We start from the raw sequence: 20778 nt of genomic DNA on the forward strand, positions 1-20778 counted from the left end.
GAAGTGTATCAGTGGGGTAAGTGGATCATTTGTCCATATTAAGCATAAATACTTGAATATGTTGAATGTTTTCGCACCATTGCTTCGTTTTAGGTTATATTCTTACGTCCACACTAATACTATTGCAAAACTGGTACTACATATACACTAACACAAGCAAACTTGTTAGCAGCAAAAATCAACTAGTTTAAAAATTGTTTTCTACCAATCAAAAATCCATTGTATCTCAGTCTAAAATCGAATACTATTAAATTAATTAACTCATTACGCGTGGTAAAGATGGACAAATTATGGGTGAAATTATGAAAAAAATCCACGTGCTCGGCTGGGATTTGAACCCAGGACTCTTGTATGCTAGACGAGCGCTTTACCAACTAAGCTACCGAGCCACTTGGTGACCCAATAACTGAGTTGGTTACAAGTTTAGAATTCAAATCCCTACAGACCACGCGGACCCCTTTCATAACCAATATCCATCCATCTCTTGTTCCTACACACGCGGAGCGAGCGAGTGCGATTTATTTAGTGTTGAAACTGTTTGCCTATCGTACCTACATCGCTTCCACAACAACTGTATTGTGGAAGAGTAAAGATGTGGGAAGGCTATCAACGTGTCGTTCTCACTCAAGTGACGACATGACTACTACAGAGAGGCAGTACACTCTAATATAAACTTACACTTATATTGAGCTGTTCGGTAATCCAATCCGCATGGTTATTAAATTAATTAACTCATTACGCGTGGTAAAGATGGACAAATTATGGGTGAAATTATGAAAAAAATCCACGTGCTCGGCTGGGATTTGAACCCAGGACTCTTGTATGCTAGACGAGCGCTTTACCAACTAAGCTACCGAGCCACTTGGTGACCCAATAACTGAGTTGGTTACAAGTTTAGAATTCAAATCCCTACAGACCACGCGGACCCCTTTCATAACCAATATCCATCCATCTCTTGTTCCTACACACGCGGAGCGAGCGAGTGCGATTTATTTAGTGTTGAAACTGTTTGCCTATCGTACCTACATCGCTTCCACAACAACTGTATTGTGGAAGAGTAAAGATGTGGGAAGGCTATCAACGTGTCGTTCTCACTCAAGTGACGACATGACTACTACAGAGAGGCAGTACACTCTAATATAAACTTACACTTATATTGAGCTGTTCGGTAATCCAATCCGCATGGTTATTAAATTAATTAACTCATTACGCGTGGTAAAGATGGACAAATTATGGGTGAAATTATGAAAAAAATCCACGTGCTCGGCTGGGATTTGAACCCAGGACTCTTGTATGCTAGACGAGCGCTTTACCAACTAAGCTACCGAGCCACTTGGTGACCCAATAACTGAGTTGGTTACAAGTTTAGAATTCAAATCCCTACAGACCACGCGGACCCCTTTCATAACCAATATCCATCCATCTCTTGTTCCTACACACGCGGAGCGAGCGAGTGCGATTTATTTAGTGTTGAAACTGTTTGCCTATCGTACCTACATCGTACCGCGTGTGTAGGAACAAGAGATGGATGGATATTGGTTATGAAAGGGGTCCGCGTGGTCTGTAGGGATTTGAATTCTAAACTTGTAACCAACTCAGTTATTGGGTCACCAAGTGGCTCGGTAGCTTAGTTGGTAAAGCGCTCGTCTAGCATACAAGAGTCCTGGGTTCAAATCCCAGCCGAGCACGTGGATTTTTTTCATAATTTCACCCATAATTTGTCCATCTTTACCACGCGTAATGAGTTAATTAATTTAATAACCATGCGGATTGGATTACCGAACAGCTCAATATAAGTGTAAGTTTATATTAGAGTGTACTGCCTCTCTGTAGTAGTCATGTCGTCACTTGAGTGAGAACGACACGTTGATAGCCTTCCCACATCTTTACTCTTCCACAATACAGTTGTTGTGGAAGCGATGTAGGTACGATAGGCAAACAGTTTCAACACTAAATAAATCGCACTCGCTCGCTCCGCGTGTGTAGGAACAAGAGATGGATGGATATTGGTTATGAAAGGGGTCCGCGTGGTCTGTAGGGATTTGAATTCTAAACTTGTAACCAACTCAGTTATTGGGTCACCAAGTGGCTCGGTAGCTTAGTTGGTAAAGCGCTCGTCTAGCATACAAGAGTCCTGGGTTCAAATCCCAGCCGAGCACGTGGATTTTTTTCATAATTTCACCCATAATTTGTCCATCTTTACCACGCGTAATGAGTTAATTAATTTAATAACCATGCGGATTGGATTACCGAACAGCTCAATATAAGTGTAAGTTTATATTAGAGTGTACTGCCTCTCTGTAGTAGTCATGTCGTCACTTGAGTGAGAACGACACGTTGATAGCCTTCCCACATCTTTACTCTTCCACAATACAGTTGTTGTGGAAGCGATGTAGGTACGATAGGCAAACAGTTTCAACACTAAATAAATCGCACTCGCTCGCTCCGCGTGTGTAGGAACAAGAGATGGATGGATATTGGTTATGAAAGGGGTCCGCGTGGTCTGTAGGGATTTGAATTCTAAACTTGTAACCAACTCAGTTATTGGGTCACCAAGTGGCTCGGTAGCTTAGTTGGTAAAGCGCTCGTCTAGCATACAAGAGTCCTGGGTTCAAATCCCAGCCGAGCACGTGGATTTTTTTTCATAATTTCACCCATAATTTGTCCATCTTTACCACGCGTAATGAGTTAATTAATTTAATAACCATGCGGATTGGATTACCGAACAGCTCAATATAAGTGTAAGTTTATATTAGAGTGTACTGCCTCTCTGTAGTAGTCATGTCGTCACTTGAGTGAGAACGACACGTTGATAGCCTTCCCACATCTTTACTCTTCCACAATACAGTTGTTGTGGAAGCGATGTAGGTACGATAGGCAAACAGTTTCAACACTAAATAAATCGCACTCGCTCGCTCCGCGTGTGTAGGAACAAGAGATGGATGGATATTGGTTATGAAAGGGGTCCGCGTGGTCTGTAGGGATTTGAATTCTAAACTTGTAACCAACTCAGTTATTGGGTCACCAAGTGGCTCGGTAGCTTAGTTGGTAAAGCGCTCGTCTAGCATACAAGAGTCCTGGGTTCAAATCCCAGCCGAGCACGTGGATTTTTTTCATAATTTCACCCATAATTTGTCCATCTTTACCACGCGTAATGAGTTAATTAATTTAATAACCATGCGGATTGGATTACCGAACAGCTCAATATAAGTGTAAGTTTCGAATACTATTAGTTTTTTCAACACATGTTGAGCATTTCAATTCTAATTTAATGAATATCGATGAAAAATATGTGAATTTATAAATAAATACAGATATATTGGACATGGTACACTTACCCTACTTCTTCATGGGGTGGGGTAAGTGGATCAAGTATTATTATCATTTGTTGGCCGACTACTTACAAGAAATTAAACAAGTTTCAATATCAGCAAACGTTGCTTTCCTTTAACTTTGTCCATTCCTAGCTTAAATTTGTCTCAGTGGCCAATATTTTTAAACTATGAATGTTTTTCAAAAACATCGTTGGGAATAATCCTACAATACTTCTGTACAACTTATGAGTATTAAATGGATGAATTTTCTCCAAATTTCTCTAGTTACAATATTTTTTTTGGTCGAATTAGTGTAAACTAATGTTTAAATATTTTTCATAATATTTTGGTAAAATAAAGTTACTTTTTAATTTTAAAGGTATCAAAATGTAACATAAATAGCACTAATAACAAGAACAAGAGTAATGTCATTCATACTTTTTTTCATAGATTTTTTTTATTGGTGATCCACTTACCCCACCATGGTGGGGCAAGTGGATCATTTGGCGCAAATTTTCAAGTTCATCATACTCATTACATAACAATAAAAAAATCAAAATAAATGGTGATTTGCAGTATATTAGTCCCTCACTTGTAGTGCGCATCGTACCTTCGTGCTGTGCGTACACGAATTCTCTCTGCTCTTGGAAGTTTTCTTAAAAACTACCTAAAGCAATAAAACAGTACTTTTCAGTGCTACAAAAACAGTACTTTTCAGTGCTAAAATTAAAAACGGTACTTTTCAGTGCTACTAAAACAGTACTTTTCAGTACTATTTTTTCTACTATTGATCCCTTTACGATCCTTGTTTGGACCCGTGCCTTCGATTTTTCGTTGGACCCGTTGGCGAAAGCTAGCGGTGGTAATCCTTCTTGGACACCGTCTTGGGAAAAAACCTTTCGAAGGTCACGTCTTCTTTCGTTTATTAATTAAACATGGTATCAACAACAAACAAAAGGAAGGGTGAATCTCTGAATTCACTACTTCCTTCCAAAAAAGTGGGTTTTAAAACTGTCACTACACGTGGCAAGAATGGAAGAAAGGACGCTTCCCCGGAATGCGAACTTTCTTCCAAGGGTGAAATGAATAATTGTATCGAAATGAGCAATCAGTTCGATGCTCTAGACAAATTTTCCGAACACCAAATCGAAGCAGCCTCTAGCCCAGGCTCTTTGATTCAAGTGAGGAAGCAAAGAGTGCCGCCTATCGTGGTCAGTTGTTCCGAATTTGGGGGATTTAGGCAGGAGATCTTGAACTCCATTAGGGGAATCAAGGTTTCCTTCCAAATCGCAAAGAAAGGAGACTGTCGCGTTTTGCCGGAAACTCTTAAAGATCGTGAGCTTCTTCTCAGACATCTTGAAGAGAAGAAGCACAAATTTTTTACTTATGACGACAAAACTGAACGTTTGTTCAAAGTTGTCTTGAAAGGTCTCTCAAGTGACTATAAATCACCTGAAGAGGTCAAAAATGGAATAAATGATTTACTTGGATTTTCCCCAGTCCAAGTAATCATTATGAAAAAGAGAACCCAATCTGGCATTGTTCGGAAAGGGCTTTCTCAAGAATTTTATTTAGTTCACTTTAACAAAAAAGAACTAAATAATATTAAAGCTTTAGAAAAAGCAAAACTTATGTTTGATGTCCGTGTGACATGGGAACATTTCCAGAAACCTGGAGGAAATTACCAGAACCCCACTCAGTGCCGTCGGTGCCAAAAGTGGGGTCATGGTACAAAAAATTGTCGCATGGATGCTAAATGCATGATTTGCGGAGGTTCTTCTCACGCCAAAGACGTCTGTCCAGTGAAGGAAGATACCACCAAATTCATATGTTGTAATTGCGGGGCTAACCATAAGTCCAATTTTTGGAATTGTCCTTCACGCAAAAAGGTCATTGAAGCTCGTGCCAGGCAGATGAAAGATAATATCCGTTACGATAACGGTCGTTTCCGGAATTTGCCTGGTAGAGTATCGAACAATGCTCATTTTTCAGTTAACGATCGCTTGATCATGAATCATACCCATCAGGAAGATCATAATCATGCTCATTCACAAACTAATTTTAATCCGTCGGGTAGCCGTTCGAATCTTTCTATTTCGAATGTATCTACCCACGGTAAATCCTTTGCCGATATCGTAGCAGGAAATTCGAACTCCTCCCCTGTTCGATCCATGGGTACCCATTCTACTTGTTTCAAATCAAATGGAAAAACCCTACCGCCACAGGTAACTCCGCTTCTTCGTCTACCGGAAATTCCAATGGGAAATCACATGACATGTCTGCCTCTGATTTTAATTTTTTAACTGAACAATTGAATCTAATGATTGATGCAATGTTCAAAGCCACCACTATGACTGAAGCAGTCCAAGTAGGTGTAAAATTTACAAATCAAATTGTTATTGGATTACGTTTTTCTAATGGATCCAAATAATAATTTAAATATTTTAAATTGGAATGCTCGTTCTCTGAATGGTAAAGAGGACGAGCTGTTTAATTTTCTTACGGTTAATAACGTGCATATAGCAGTTATTACCGAAACGTATTTAAATCCTGGATCTAAACTCAAAAGAGATCCTAACTTTTTTGTTTATCGTAATGATCGACTTGATGGGGCATGTGGGGGAGTTGCAATCATCATTCACAGGCGTATAAAACATCAACTGTTTTCATCATTTGAAACTAAAGTTTTTGAAACTTTAGGTGTTTCTGTTGAAACACAGTTTGGTAAATATACTTTCATAGCTGCCTATTTGCCTTTTCAATGCTCTGGGCAGCAAGTTAATTTGCTCCAAACTGACTTGCGTAAATTGACTCGCAATAAGTCAAAATTTTTTGTCATTGGTGACTTTAATGCCAAACATCGGTCATGGAATAATTCTCAAAGTAATTCCAACGGCAGAATTTTATTTGATGAGTGCTCTTCAGGATATTTCTCAATTCAATACCCTGATAGCCCCACATGTTTTTCCTCTTCTAGAAATCCATCTACGATTGATTTGGTCTTAACCGACTCTAGTCATCTTTGTAGCCAACTGATTACTCATGCTGATTTTGATTCTGATCATGTCCCTGTTACATTTCAAATATCCCAAGAAGCGATTCTCAATCCTGTCAGCTCCACTTTCAATTATTTACGAGCCGACTGGAATATATATAAAACGTATGTTGACTCCAATCTTGATGTTAACATTTCTTTAGAAACTAAACTTGATATTGACAATGCTCTTGAAACTTTAACAAATTCCATTGTTGAAGCCCGGAGCATTGCAATTCCAAAATGTGAAGTAAAATTTGAATCCGTGATTATAGACGATGATCTTAAACTCTTGATCCGTCTTAAAAACGTGAGGAGAAGGCAATTTCAACGCACTCGCGATCCTGCTATGAAAATTATATGGCAGGATTTGCAGAAAGAAATCAAGAAACGTTTTGCTCAATTAAGAAACAAAAATTTTGAAAATAAAATTTCTCAATTGGACCCTGGCTCTAAGCCCTTTTGGAAATTATCGAAAATCTTGAAAAAACCTCAGAAGCCAATACCGGCATTGAAAGAGGAAAACAAATTATTAATAACTAATTGCGAAAAAGCTCAAAAACTTGCTATGCAGTTTGAAAGTGCGCACAATTTTAATTTAGGACTTACTAGTCCAATTGAAAATGAAGTTACTCAGGAGTTCGAAAATATTCTCAATCAAGAGAACGTTTTCGAAAATGCCTGGGAGACTGATTTGGAAGAAGTGAGAACTATTATTAAAAAATTCAAAAACATGAAAGCTCCTGGCGATGATGGAATTTTCTACATCCTCATCAAGAAACTTCCAGAAAGTAGCTTATCATTTTTAGTTGATATATTTAACAAATGTTTTCAATTAGCATATTTTCCTGACAAATGGAAAAATGCTAAGGTTGTTCCAATTTTAAAACCAGACAAAAATCCTGCAGAAGCTTCTAGCTATCGTCCAATCAGTTTGCTTTCCTCCATCAGTAAACTTTTTGAAAAGGTTATTTTGAACAGAATGATGGCCCACATCAACGAAAATTCAATTTTTGCCAATGAACAGTTCGGATTCCGCCATGGACATTCGACCACTCATCAACTTTTACGTGTAATAAATTTGATCCGTTCCAACAAATCTGAAGGCTATTCTACTGGTCTTGCTCTTCTAGACATAGAAAAAGCATTCGACAGTGTTTGGCATGAAGGTTTGATTGTAAAATTAAAAAACTTTAATTTTCCAACATACATTGTTAGAATAATTCAAAGTTATCTGTCAAATCGTACACTTCAGGTTAATTATCAGAACTCCAGATCTGAAAGACTTCCTGTAAGAGCTGGTGTTCCTCAAGGCAGCATTTTGGGACCAATATTATACAATATTTTCACATCTGACTTACCTGAGCTACCTCAGGGATGTCAAAAATCTTTGTTTGCGGATGACACAGGCCTCTCCGCCAAAGGACGAAGCCTGCGTGTCATCTGTAGTCGATTGCAAAAAAGTTTGGATATTTTTTCTTCATACTTACAAAAATGGAAGATTTCTCCTAATGCTTCCAAAACTCAACTAATAATATTCCCACATAAACCAAAAGCTCTTTATTTGAAACCTTCAAGTAGACATGTTGTCACGATAAGAGGGGTTCCAATAAATTGGTCAGATGAAGTTAAGTATCTAGGGCTCATGCTAGATAAGAATTTAACTTTCAAAAATCACATTGAGGGCATTCAAGCCAAATGTAATAAATATGTAAAATGTCTCTATCCCCTTATTAATAGAAAATCAAAACTTTGTCTTAAGAACAAGCTGTTGATATTCAAACAAATTTTCAGGCCAGCCATGTTGTATGCTGTACCAATATGGACTAGCTGTTGTAATACCAGGAAGAAAGCTCTGCAGAGAATTCAAAATAAAATTTTGAAAATGATTCTGAGGCTTCCTCCCTGGTATAGTACCAATGAGTTACATAGAATATCCAATGTTGAAACATTGGAACAAATGTCAAATACAATCATTAATAATTTCAGGCAAAAATCGTTACAATCTTCTATTGCCACGATTAATGCGTTATATGTTTAGGTTAAGTTAGGTTAAGTATATTAAAAACGTTTTTTTTTCTCTTATAAGCAGGTGAAATCAACTCACCTGTAAAAAAAACTGAACTGCTACGGCAAATGAAATGTAATATGTTGTTAACAAAATGTTAATAAAATCTTAAATTTGTTTTACCAAATTAGGATGATAGTGTTGTCAAATAACACAGAACACCTAGATATAAGAAATGAATGTAATGTTTGGAATGATACTAATAAAGAAATTAAAAAAAAAAAAAAAAGTCCCTCACTTGTCATCCACAGAACAAAGTTTGATTAACATTATTAACGTTAACTGTACATAACAATGAAGTTGACTATTGATTTTTCTGTATCTACTTACCCCACGGTACCTTATAATTTATTGGTGAGAAATTCAAACAATTAGAAACATATGTATAAAAGTCCTGTATCATAGTTTTATGCGTTAAATGACGGTCTTATCAATTAACTAGGGGCCTTCCTTAAACGTGTGGTTAGAATCCACGGCTACAAAACAAAGTTATGCTGAAGGTGTCTGGGTTCGATTCCCGGTCGGTTCAGGATCTTTTTGTAATGTAAATTTCCTTGACATCCCTGGGCATAGAGATCCATCGTACCTGCCACACGATATACGAATGCGGAAATGGCAAAGAAAGCACTCAGTTAATAACTGTGAAAGTGCTCATTGAACATTAGGCTGAGAAGCAGGCTCTGTCCCAGTAAGGACGTAATGTCAAGAAGAAGGAGAAGAACCAATCAACTAAAAGGGTATTTGATGGCATTGTCATGTACGGGTTTAATTGTTTCAAATGAATTATTGGTTATATGGATTTTTTTAAATAGTCGCATTATTATGGTGTGGCGTTACAAAAACTGCCTAATTTTTGACCTTGTAAAATAGATTCTTCTTAAATAACTCTTATATTTTGGATTCTCTTAGAACTCGTCAAAATACGTGTGTCTATACAAAAGGACCTACTTTCGTACAATCTTTTGAATAGTTACACTAGGTGCGACATCATAGTGTCGCGTTACGTTAGTTTAAATTGAAGATTCCAGTACGAAACTACAATTTCCAAAATGCTCGTTCTCAGCAATGCTCCAACTGATATATGAAATGTTTGGCTTTTAGTGGAAGGAAATAATTATATGTACCAACTTTTATCTTTGGTGCCTAGGTAACTGGGTTTTCAACAGACTTGTTGGTCAGTGACAAAATCTTATCCGACAGGAGCCGTTTAGTGAAGGGACCATTAAACACTTGTTGATGAATTATTGGCTCCGATTGTAAACAATTCATAAAAATAAACCATGACAGGTATTTTTGTACATGAACAATACCAAGAATCCAATATGCTTGTAAATTATAAACTCTGACGTTATTCAAAATATGTGGTCGCTTTTCACGAGATGACAATTTTTACAGATGTTTCGGATCAATGCCCATTATTGATGACGCTTATGCCCATGATCAATAAAAATTTTACGTTATGTCCTATAATTGTGTTTGGAAATGTTTGTACGTCCATCACATCAAGCCGCTCATAGCCCTCCATGGTGCAAATCGAAATCCGGCCACCAAACGACAGTTTTAGTTGGCCAGCAACAGATATGACGGATTTCACGCCAACTCGACACGTGATTGGCAGTACCCCTTCAGAATTCCATGAAACTTTCTGGGCGTGAAGACTATGTGAAACTAAGATACTTTACATATACTTTGTTTTTTCAAAATCGATCTAGACTAGCATTTGGAAAGGGTCAAAGTTTTTTTTTACTTTTTTTTATAAACCAGTATAACTCGAAAACGGTAAGACTTACAAAAAAGTGTTGTATGGGGGATTGTCGTGCAGTTTCTTGAAGTTTTAGAAAAACATATTGAAAAAATAAAAAAAACATTTTCTACACTGAAAAATCAATGATTCAAAATTATAAAATCGATTTAAAAAAACGGCTATTTCAGATTTTGATCGCTCTTAGGCAAAAAGTTTCGCAATTAAGTTAACTAAAAGTCGTCCATACATTGCAAATTGGGCATATTTAAGGGAAATTTTTTTTCTAACAACGAATTTTTCTAGTCCAAACCTGAAACTTTTTTTTCAAATATTTTGTTCTAAACCGTCAAATACGATCGTGTTTTCAAGTGATAAATGAGATTGAATCAGAAAATAGATAGTATTTTTTATTGAGAATAGTTTAAAAAATAATTATACAGTGATTATGTTCTTTAAATCAAGGCAATCAATGGACTTCGTCTCTGCCTATGAGAAAATTAATGAAAATGTGAAATTAATGCTTAACAGTTTAGGAATCGTCTCTCAGGCAGAAATTAGTGAAAAATTGTTATGCGATGTTTTAGTAAGAAGGACTGATTGTTTATTTTTTTTTTTTTTGAGAATGTGAAAATTGTTATTCTAAAGAAAATATTACAGGAGAACTAATCTCGCTTTTAGAGGAAAGCGACAAAGAAGATGTAGTTTTTCAGCAATGGCTCACCACCGATCGCTGTAACTTAAAAACTATAATAAAACCTGTTAAAGAATTTGTTACGTATTTCGTGGCGAAAGTTGATAAGCTCATAACTCATGATTTTAATTGCAAAGAATAGTCTTCTTTTCTGCGAAACAAAAAAGACTCCTTCAAACAAGGTGAAATACTGATAATTAGCGACTTTTCTGAAAATTATAGTTTTATCATACGAAACGCTGCTCAAGCAACGATACACCCATTCGAGATTTACCATAATAAGATAATAAATTGGAAAACGTTAGTTTTATTATATTAACAGAAATGTTGACCCATGACACAGTAGAAATTCAGCTATTTATTTCAAAATTGATAAATTTTGTTGAAAAAAAAAAATAAATTTCTCAAGAGTTATTTTTATGTGAGATGGAGCAGCAGCTCATTATGAAACACAAAACAGATCTACTTTTGTATTAAAGATTCCGTGCATTGATTAACCTTTTGGTCGTCGCGCGAATTTTTGTAACGCGAGTAGTCGCGCGTTGTACTTTGTGCCACACAGCGCTATCCACGAAAGAGATACAGCATAAGTGTCTTCTAAAGAAGTATCAAAAATACCTTAATGAACCACTTTGCTGATGGAAGATTTTTGAGAGATCGCTGGTATCAAAAGATAAAACTGTTCTAGATCAGTTACAATTTACTTAGATTTAATCCTAAGTAGTCAAAAGGTTGTAGAGGTTATTCCAGGTGGGTCTTCCTTAGCCGAGGGGCCTTCCTTAGCCGAAAGGTTAGAATCCGCGGCTTCAATGCAAAGCCTGTGGAGGTGTCTGGGTTGGATTCCCGGTCGGTCCAGGCTCTTTTCGTTATGGAAATTTCCTTGACTTCCCTGGGCATAGTGTATAATCGTACCTAACACACGATATACGAATGCGAAAATGGCAGCCTTGGCAAAGAAAGCTCTAAGTTAATAACTGTGGAAGTGCTCATAAGGACACGAAGCTGAAAAGCAGGTTATTCCAAAATACTTTGTCAAGGACACCAAACCTCTAGGATGCGTATCCTGAGCACTAGAGTTTCTGGCCGTCGAATACAGCGATCTGCCCCAGAGCTCCGAGATCTCAGAGAAGTCGACATTACTGAGCTCCTCGACACCCATGTGCAGCGGTTGAGTGCTGTTGCGAAACGATTGCGACGTCATGGAGAATGTTCGAAGCGGAAGAAACAAAACCGGATGTTCAACATAAACGAGAGGGAGTTTTACAACCGCATCCTTAATGACGAAGTCGACCGATTTGGGCCGAATTATGGGAGAACTCCGCCGAACACAACGGCGATGGTATGTGGTTAGCAGAAGAAGAGAAACAATGTGATGGAATTGGAGACATGGCCGCAATCGTGGTGACCGCTCAGGATACACGTGAAGCTACCCGGCACACCAGGGATTGGGCTGAACCAGGACCTGATTTTGTGCACAATTTTTGGTATATTATATATTATGGCATTTCTTCTGCCAAAGGACCAAGACACAGCTGACCCAGCGTAGTACAGACCAATAACGTGCCTTTCAAGTATGTATAAAGTGCTATCGTCGTTAATAAATAGCGAGGAGGTTGCAAGCCCTTTGCGACGCCAACAACGTGATGACCATTGTAAGCTTTTTCAAAGGAACCTGAGTATGACGTATATCGACTACAAAAAGGCATGCGACTCAGTACCGCACTCGTACCTTCGCAAGGTACTGCAGAACTTTCTATCCCTATACATTACCGACGGTACAGCTGTGTTACGGTCCAGGACTCTCAGCATCAGAAGGGGGATTTTTCAAGGCGATACCTTTAGTCTGCTATGGTTTTGCCTGGTCATGAACCCCCTCAGCAAAGCACTCAACCAATGTAACTATGGCTACCAACTGAAAAGTGGGGAAAAGAGTACAAAAGTTACCCACACCTTCTATATAGACGACCTGAAGCTATTTGCGGAATCAGTACATAGGCTGCATCAGATGTTGTAGCTAGTTAAGACATTCAGTAACGACATCCGGAAGGAGTTTAGTGTGGACAAATGCTGGTCAATTCATCTACGTTGGGGTCAAGTTATGGATACCAGCTGTTTCCGCGTCAACGAGCAGGAGGAGATTCAGAATATGGTTGAAGGCGAAACGTATAAATATCTCAGATTCCTGCAACTTAGAGATATTCACCACACGATGATCAAGAAGGAGCTGCAGGAAAAGTTCTTATCTCGTGTCAACTGTATTTTGAAGAGCTTTCTGCCGGCGACAAGGTGAAGACGATCAGCACGTTTGCTGTGACCCTGTTGACGTATAGTTTTGGGGTGGTAAAGTGGACCAAGACTGACTTGGAGGCGATCGAACGAGCAGTACGAGTAGCGTTCACCAAGCATCGAATGCGCCACCCAAAATCGTCCATTGAGAGAGTCACCCTGCCACGTGCAGCAGGAGGAAGAGGCATCTCCCAGATCCAGCAGCTGCGGGCATATTTCGTAGAAAGCCAGAACAGCCACGAAATTTACCGCACTGTATGCGAAGCTGACCACGGTTTCAGCGCCCTGCATCTGGCGTAGGAGGATTATCAGCTGAACTGCGACATCAAAACCGTCGATGAGATGATCGCAACGTGGAAGCAGAAGGAGTTGCATGGAACGCACCCCCATCAACTGGAGCTCGAACACATCGATAAGGTGGCGTCAAACACGTGGCGGAGTGACTTCTTCTCAGAAACATAAGGTTTCATGGTAGCCATCCAGAACCGGGTAATTGCGACGAAAAACTATCGGCACTACATATTGCACAAAGATGTAGAAGACCGCTGTAGGAAGTGCAATTCAGTAGGAGAGACTATCGAGCATGTCATTGCTGGCTGTTCAGTAATAGCTGGATCAGCCTAACTCGATCGTCACAACGAAGCTGCCAAAACAGCTTGCCCTTAAGCACAACTTGGTGGATCGATTTGTGCCCTACTACAAGTACCTGCCTGACCCAGTTCTGGAAAATAGTTGCATAACGCTGTACTGGGATCGCGAGATCAAAACGGACGTCCTCATCCATGCCAACCGCCCCGACATTGTAGTCTACGACAAAAGGATGAAACGAGTTACAATAATCGACATCGCTGTACCGCTGGACCACAACGTCCTCTAACGTCCTCTAACAAGATAACGAAGTACCACGACTTGGCGGAGGAGTTGAAGCAGATGTGGCACCTAGAAGACGTCCGTATAGTTCCGGTAGTCCTCTCAGCAACTGAGGTCCCTAGACGAGCTGGAATTGAAAAAAGACCTACACAGCATCCAGAAAGCGGTGATTCTTGGAACTTGCAGCATAGTTAGACAATTCCTGAACCACCACAGCTGAGAAGCTTATCCAGCAGACTCATTTGGATAAGTAAACCGATAAATGAGATCCACATAGCCTAATCCCCTTTGGCATACAGATTGCCCGGGGTAGGTGACAGTTTACAGATTTTTTTTTTGCTGAGAAGTGCCAAAACTCTATAATAATAATAAGGCTGATGCACATATTTATTTTCTTTTATGTCCGATTTGTATCCCCCTCGTACACTTGAAAGGTACGAGGGAGATACAAATAAATAAGGAACAAAAAATAATATAAAATGCAAAAAAAAGGTAAATCCGCATTTTTTTTGTGTTTAATTAGGGTAGGTGTACCAGTTTTGGCCACCCTAAGGAAAAATATTGTTTATACGTAACTCAAACGACCTTAGGTTACTGTCAATATATCAAACGAAAGCTTTCAATCCATGCTCAGTGGGGAAAATATAAAAACTAATCAGAAACTTTGTTTTTGTATTGAAAATGTTGGTGGCGAATACTGGACCACGTGTACCAGTATTCGTCACGATTTTAATTTCGGTTCCTGAATTCGCCACTTACGTTGATTTCTTATGGAGGGTGAGAAAATTTTGCGGTTTATAAGCATGTTTCCGTATTATCTTAAAGCAATTTAGCGAACACTAAACAATTGGCAACCATATATGTCGTAAAACGGTAGATAATCTGGGGTGGCGAATAACTGGTACATGGCGAATACCGGTACACCTTCTCTACTTTTTGAAAAGGTAACAATAAATAAACATTGACATTCACTTCGGTTTACCATAGAATAGTTATTTCATCGTCTTCGCCTCCAAAACCTTATAAAATCAAACAAAAGGGGATTTTTTTTATTTCCGTACAAAGTGGGCCGAAGGGTCACAGATTTTCATGAAACTTTTTCCACAGGCAGTGCTCATCAATATATGAATAAAAAAATGAGAAAAATTCAGGGTTGCTTATTTTTCCGGAAAACACAGTTGGATTTTTTTTGTTTTCCTCTGACACTACTTACTTTGAAAAATCATAACTCAAGAACGAAGCATCGTAGAAACAATTTTTTTTTTTTATTAAAATGAAATCAAATTTTCTCAAGAATAAAAAAAATATTAACTGGAAAAAGTTCTTCAATTTTGTAAAAAAATTGCAAATGTGCCATTTTGAGCCTTTTCGTTGAAAAATCATAACTCAAGAAAGAAGCATCATATAAACAAAATTTATCTTTTTAATGAAAATGAAAGAAAATTTTCTCAGGAATTAAAAAAAAATAACTGGAAACAGTTTTCCACAAAATTTTCCACCGTTGAGAAAATTCGTAAAGAAAAGCCGGAAAAACTATGTTCCAATTAGTGGAAAACTTTCAAAAATATATTTTAAAGAAGGTAATTTCATAAGCTTTAATCGCTGAAATTTTCGAAATGTTATTTTTTTTCGTTTTTGAGTTATGGCCAATTTTGTGGAAAATGACCATATAAGCCTTTTCTTTGAAAACCCATATTTCAATCGAAGCATCGAATAAACAAAGATTTTTTATCAAAGCAATTGCAAATTTTTTAAAACATCTGAAAAAATATATGGGATTGGTTTTAATGAAGTATAAGTCGGAATGGATGATATTTTTTATGAAAAATTACACCGCTAAGAACAACTGAAAAAAAAAAACTGTTTCTGCCTCAATTTTTCATTACACTTAAAAGGGATTCTTTCTTTTCTATGGAACAAATAAGATTTTTTTTTTAATTTTATTTATTCAATTATTCAGTATATAACTTATATTTTCATCTTAATACTATCTATTTTTTCATCCGGGAAGATTGTTTTTGGTTGCTAACACCAGAAGATCTTCGTTTCTTTGCATTATTAAGAACAAAGCATGCTGTATTTTCTTGGTTTTCATGTGCATCTGAGAATTCACTAGCGAAAATGCTTCGTTCGTCTTTTGGTATAAATAAATGATATTTTTTTGTTCCAGGAATTGGAACAAGGTTAGAAAATCTTTACTGAAGAAATTTTTCAGCCTCTGAATAGTCATTTTCAGTTGCATAGATAAATTCCCAATCTTTTTAAAATTGGTCCTTCACCTTTTGCGATATAGTCCAGACGAAAAATTGTTTTGCGTTATTAATTTCTGATGACTTTCTAATACTAGCATCTCTATCCATTCGCATAATGTCAAATTTCAAAAATGTATGCAACCATGAAAATTATTTTAAAATTAAAGCAAAATGGTAGGGGGAGATCCCCCAGTACCGGACACTTAAGCCACTAAATTCATAATTAGAAAAATATTGATTTTATGTGCTCGTGTTACCCATTTATGATAAATATTATCATTTTTATAGTGTACAAAAATAAATTTGAAAATATAAGTATGCATTTTGACATTGCATTTTGATGATGTATTCTAGTAGCTAATTGATCGATCTTGAAAGGTGGCACCCAATACCGGACACAATCTGGAAATGCCTCGAATTCTGTAAATTTGAATATCATTGAATGTGTTTACTTTAGGAATAGTATATAATTGCCAATTCAATGCATTTGCAACATTTACAAGTAAAATTTGAGTATATCATAGTTTGCAAGATGTCCATCAAAAACCTCTTTCTTATATGATGAAAAATAGCACATTTCACGATGTTGTACTGAATGTTCATTTTTCTTAATTTTACTGCATGTTTGATACCATGATCGACGGAATCCATGTAAAATGAATGTATTTTGAGACACTCGTGCAATAATTACAATGATATCATATAACAAATCAGGCTGTCCGAAACTGGGGGACATGAGGTGCTTAAACAAAATTGTAATTTGTCCATATTTAGTCCAATTATGGTTCAAAATACATTCATACTATCAAATTAGGATTATGTTCGAATATGCTTGCATGATCCAAAGTATTTTTTCATATTCAAAATAATTACTAAATAGGCTCAAAGTTAAGGCAATACATCAAATTTTTTGAAATTTTCAATCTTTTGTACTTTTTTAAAAAGACATGCATATTTCAGGGATGTGTTATTCTACGCAAACATTAGTCTCCAGAATAGCTTCCATTACTACTAATACACCATCTTGATTGGACCATGATTTCTCAATGTTTCGACTGTGTCCGGTATTGGGTACTGTCCGGTACTGGGGGATCTCCCCCTACTTTTTCCCAACCTCACATGGAAAAGGTCCTTGTGATGGTATCGGTAGCAACATTAAGCTACGATGCTTCTTTCTTGGGTCATAATTTTTCAAAGAAAAGGCTGAAAATGGCACATTTGCACATTTTTTACAAAATTGGCCATAACTCAAAAACGAAACAAAGTACATTTCAAAAATTTCAGCGATTAAAGCTTTTGAAATTATCTTCTCAAAAATATTTTTTTTGAAAATTTTCCACGATTGGAGCATAGTTTTTTCGGCTTTTTTTTACGAATTTTCTCAACGGTTGAAAATTTTGTGGAAAACTTTTTCCAGTTAATAATTTTTTTTTATTTTTGAGAAAAATTTCTTTCATTTTCATAAAAAAAAACTTTGTTTCTATGATGCTTCGTTCTTGAGTTATGATTTTCCAAAGTAAGTAGTGTCAGGGGAATACAAAAAAAAATCTAACTGAGTTTTCCGGGAAAATAAGCGACCCTGAATTTTTCTCAATATTTTTTTATTCATATATTGATGTGTGGAAAAAGTTTCATGAAAATCTGAGACCTTTCGGCCCAAACCCGTACGAAAATTAAAAAAAAAAAATCCCCAAAAGCAAAAGAACTTTTTTCTCCCTTTCAATATTTTCGACTTTTTGGGGGGTGTGATGACATAAAAGAAAATTAATCCCACTGAGAATTTCTTTAACTTGAATATTCAAATGCAGTTCTTCATTTACTCGATGTGAACTTTCGAACGAGCATACACTGAAAATAAATATTGTTTTATATTACGAAATCGTTCGCTTGAACTAAGAAATTATTCGTTGTTTTTTGCAACGAAACAGTTTCTTAAAATGTATGCAACCAGCTTCGTTATATGATTCAAGCTCGAAATCAAAACAAACAATGATTGTTATAATCTACTAAACATTTCGTAATCGAAATTCATTTGTTTCGTATTCAGAACGAACATTTATACGCGCTTCTTCTTACCTCCCTTGGCTGCGGTCGTGTCATGGTGTATTTTACGAAATGTGTCTACGAAACCTTTCGTTGCAGAAAACAACGAATGATTTCGTAGATTAAATGATCAGTTTCGTAATACTAAACAATTCGTAATACGAACAACACGATAACGCACATCTACGAACTGTATATCGTACATCTTACGATTATTTCGTAAAGTCACTGAATCGCGAAATTCTGTCAAGTACAAATAATTCGTACAATTAATGAAAATATGCCAAAGAATCATTAGTACTGTCATTCATAATCATGGAAATCATTGTTTCGAAAAGTTGAAGATTTGCAGCACACGCTTTTTCACTTCGCGGGCAACGTCATGTAATCAAAAGATCTCCAAATAAAGAAGAGTATAACGTAATATTCAGTAAACCACAAGTTGTTTCTAAAAGTGTGTCCTCTATCATTTGTTTTGCCAACTCTAAACAGAACAGTGCAAACCCTATGTATACAACAAACTCACTTCCAATAATATCAGCTCGATAAGCTAAAAGAATCCATGAACCGTATGTTCTTGTTTTTAACCTTTCCTAAACAGATAACTCCTCCGTACTTGGCTCCAAACAAAAGGCACACAAAAGTTCAGCAAGTGCCTCAATGTAAAATTATGGCAATGGGATATCGTTTCGCTTTCGGTTCCGTCCCCCAAATCAACTATGCTGAGAGGACGCATTTTCCGAGAAGGCAATTCCTCTTAACGGCTTGCCATAACAATTTTTCCTTTCCGATTGTGCCGGGGCGTGTCACCATATCTCCACAGAAGAACCCTTCAGAAATAAGCTAGTCTGCCGGATCGAAACTATCAGCCGAAGAAAAATTATTGCATCTGGGAACATAACATTGCTCGGTTTAGCACACGTGTGGTTAGCAACCAGCCTTTTTGCCAAATACTAAGGAAAGAGCTGAATCGAGCCTACCCGAACGGCTTTGGTACATATTAAAAGACATTCAATTAGGTGGGGGCGGCCGAAGGAAAGAACAATTTTTCCCACACAGAGCACGCACTGAAACACTGAACGAACACTACCGGACGACGTTTCAGTTATCCTTTCTGGGGGATTGCGACAACGGTCATTGAAAGCAAATTTGCAGCACATTTTCTACACTCGAAATACGTGTGCGTCGAAATTCAGCGACAGAAGTTTTCAAACTTATTGGTAGATTCTAGATTGACTTGAATTGTTCAAATCTGAATGAATTTAAACGAATATGATTGTGGAAAAGTGAAGAATCCGTAGTTTCACCGATGGATTCTTTAAGCGAGCTGGATGCGTTATCAATTTGAGCATTTTTAATAACAGTTTATTCGTTCAAAATCATGAAAGTTTACATGAAAAAAATTAAATGATTCATATTTGCAAAATACCAAACTTAGTTTATTGATCTTCTTCTTCTTGGCATTAACGTCCCTACTGGGACAGAGCCGGCTTCTCAGCTTAGTGTTCTTATGATCACTTCCACAGTTATTAACTGAGAGCTTTCTTTGCCAAAGTTGCCATTTTCGCATTCGTATATCGTGTGCACAGAAAAAAATATTTAATTTTCAATGTGATGTAAACTGAAGTCTACTATAAAAATAAATCAAATTCGTGTGTTTTTACAGTATGATGTAAATTTAAATTATTATACATTTAATTTTCAACTAAAAATGGTTAAATATTACATGATCGTGTATATTTAAAGTCAATTCAATTGAAAAATAATGGATTGGTCGTTGAAATTTACGTTTATTTTGATGCTCCAAATATGTGCATGAAAATAAACTTAAATTTACAACATATTTTTAGCTGTGTGGCAGATACGATGATACTCTATGCCCAGGGAATTCAAGAAAATTTTCTTTACGAAAAGATCCTGGACCGACCGGGAATTGAACCCAGACACCTTCAGCATGGTGTTGCTTTGTAGCCGCGGACTCTAACCACTCGGCTAAGGAAGGCCGTTCGATAGAATATAAGTATCACGTATCAGAAGGTCGGCACCAGAGACACGTTCCTTGAAGAGATAAAACGCAGAAACTACGAAGTGTGTGTAGCTGACAAAATCGGGGGCTGACAAAATCGGGGGCTGACAAAATCGGGTAAGTACTTTTGAATTGCGAACTTGAACTTTCCGCAATAGTTAGCAACATAATAGACTTCAACGTTTTGCCGTTTTACTTCGTGTTGTTCAGCATCTTTTCACGGTTTGCTCCATTCTCTAGGAGTCGGTCGATTCGGGAAAGCCGATATCCTGAATGGTTCCCTCCGATCCTCATTCAAGTCCTTAAAGATAAGCGGAAGATACTTAAGAAAAAGTGTCGTAATCCATCCCCAGAGAACATTGCCTCGTATAAAGAACTTCTGGCAACATTCAAGGTGCTGCACAGAGAAGCGTATCAAGTTTACATCTCTAAGATTCAAAATGGGATCAA

The sequence above is a fragment of the Aedes aegypti genome, chromosome 2 (genome assembly GCF_002204515.2).
Source record: "Aedes aegypti strain LVP_AGWG chromosome 2, AaegL5.0 Primary Assembly, whole genome shotgun sequence".
In the NCBI taxonomy this organism is placed as follows: Eukaryota; Metazoa; Arthropoda; class Insecta; order Diptera; family Culicidae; genus Aedes; species Aedes aegypti.